The sequence below is a fragment of the Asparagus officinalis genome, chromosome 5 (assembly GCF_001876935.1).
Source record: "Asparagus officinalis chromosome 5, Aspof.V1, whole genome shotgun sequence".
Taxonomy (NCBI): Eukaryota; Viridiplantae; Streptophyta; class Magnoliopsida; order Asparagales; family Asparagaceae; genus Asparagus; species Asparagus officinalis.
Window position 1 is genome coordinate 60,361,307 of NC_033798.1, and position 2,609 is coordinate 60,363,915.

Genomic DNA, 2,609 nt, shown 5'->3' on the forward strand with positions numbered 1-2,609 from the left:
GCTACCGGAGGTTGACCTTCTTCAAATCACCACTAAAGGGTCTGTCCCCCCAAAACCAATGCATTACTTGGCAGACACCTTTTTTGGTGGTATTTGTAGAGATCTAGCGACGGAGTTTGATCTATCAGAGAGGCAGGTGGCTATTTTTGGGTGCCTACGGGCAAAACACGCCCAGGATTTCTTATTGGCCACGCCTATTGAGGGATTGGGGCAACGTATGACACCAGGGGAGTACCAGGCCATTCTCAGATACAGGTTGTTGGTTCCTTTGTTCGTGGAGGGGACTATGTGCCCAGTTTGTCGTAGGGCGCAGATGGATGCTTTTGGAGAGCATGCCATTCACTGTCAGAAGAAGCCAGGGTTCAAGTATAGGCACGACTTAGTCAGAGATGTCTTGTATGATATCCTCCGAAGAGCAGGGATCCCATCAAAGAAGGAAGCGCCGGTCAACTTCCTCACCACTCCTGGAGAGGCTAGATCTACTTTAAGGCCGGCAGACGTCCTTGTCTACAGTTGGAGCGGGGGGAAGCACGCTTGTGTTGATCTCACGGGGGTGTCTCCATTGGTGGGGTTTGGTAATGGAGTGTTCACTGTTGGGCATGCAGCGGATAGAGCGGCAGAGGCGAAGGTGGGCAAACATGATCAAGCTTGCAAGGACAACCAACACAGTTTCATCCCGTTCGCGTTCGATACGTTTGGTTTCCTTGCAGCTGATGCGGTGGAATTCCTCAGGAGGGTACAAAAATTTATGAACAAAAATTTGAATAAGTAACATAGGTAAAAAAATTATTACTTACAATTTTCCTCTTATTTGATTTCTTCATCCTCATACTAACAGTAATTGCAGATCCTTATCATCATTGTCAACCGAACAACTGTAAGTTCTTCAATTTTATCTGCTTTACTTTGTGCTTCAGTGCATTGAGGACAATGCAAAATTTAGGTGTGGAGGTGAGAAATACATATTTTCCTCTTTATTTTACCTTTTTTTAGTTGCATTTTTGTCCTTTTTGTTAAAAAAAATTATAAAAATATTGTCACTTGCCAAATTAATAGAGTTAAGTAATAATTGATCAAATTGATAGATTTTAAATTTTCTAATTCTTAGTTAGTGATATTTTCAAGTTTACCTTTTATGATAACTCCAAATAAAATTCTTAAGAAATGATTTTTCAACTAGTATACCTTACTTAAGTCTTACCTTAGATTTTTAATTAAAAATAATGAAATTTTTGCATGGAAAATATTTTTCAAGTCATCTTGATTTACACATTTTTTTTAAAAGACTATATATACTTACACATATATATATTAAAAAAACTAACCTTATAAAAGAAGAGTGCGAAAAATGGGCACCACAAAAAAAAAAAACCCTCTTAAATTCAAGGTGATTCTATCTTATAAAGCCTAAGTTGACTGAGCAATTAAGCCCAAGGAGTATCTCTATACTTAATGACCTAAGCCCAATTGGGTTGGGATTCATTGGCCTAAAACTCGTTAAATGGTCACTTAGAAAGCCCGTTAAAATAGAAAACAATCACCAAGAATTAGAGAGTGAAATATATATATATATATATATATATATATATATATATATATATATATATATATATATACTATATATCATATATATATATATATATATATAGTAGTATATATATATATATAATAATATATATATATATATTATATAAATTATAATATAATATCATAAATATTATTATACTCACTTGTTTTGATATATATATTGTTTTGTAGTATATGGTTTTGGAAAAATATTTTTGAATCAAGAGACTTTGAAAGTTATTATAAAACCCAAAGGATTGCAATGCTTCTTTCAAAACTTTTTAATTAAATTTCTAAGATTACCTTGTTTTGTCAATTGCTATAATGAAAGATTTTCTAGGGATTTACATTAGATTCATATTAAAACGTTTCTTTGATTAATTGACTAGCTTCAATTAGAATGACTAAATATATCAGAAAAATCTGTTTATTTAACTGACTTATTTAACTTGACAAGTTGACCGAATTTTTGTGAGGTATATTCACTGCAACTTCACACGAGACACAACTCGTGCCACGTAGGGTAACCTATGGGTTTAAAGGACTTGTTGTATACGCTATAATACACAGCCCGCGATTCGCTACGAAAGTGAGTTAGGATTTCTTTTTATTTTCTTTGGCTAGAGGACTAGCAAAAGTTTCAGGTGTGGGAGGTATTTGATAATCAACATTTTAATTACAATTTTATACCCTCATTATCTATTTTATATGAATAAATATATCGGCTAAATAATTGTTTTTATCTTCAATAGCAGGTTAATGAAGAATAAATCTCAACGACTCGCCAATCTGCTCAACAAAAAACGCCACTTGATTAAATGAGAATGATTCAAAAGCAAAGTGAAAATTTTCAAATTTGTGAAGGCCCAAAGCAAAAAGATACACAAGCGAAAATAGGGCGCTAACCTGCATTTTTTTGATGGCTTGGAATTAACAAAGACCGCTTTGGGCCTTGGACCTTTGTAATTTTCGAAAAATCAAATGGCTGGACTTGATGCTTGAAATGGCCGGCCTGTTTTTGTGAATTAAAATCTCATTTGAAA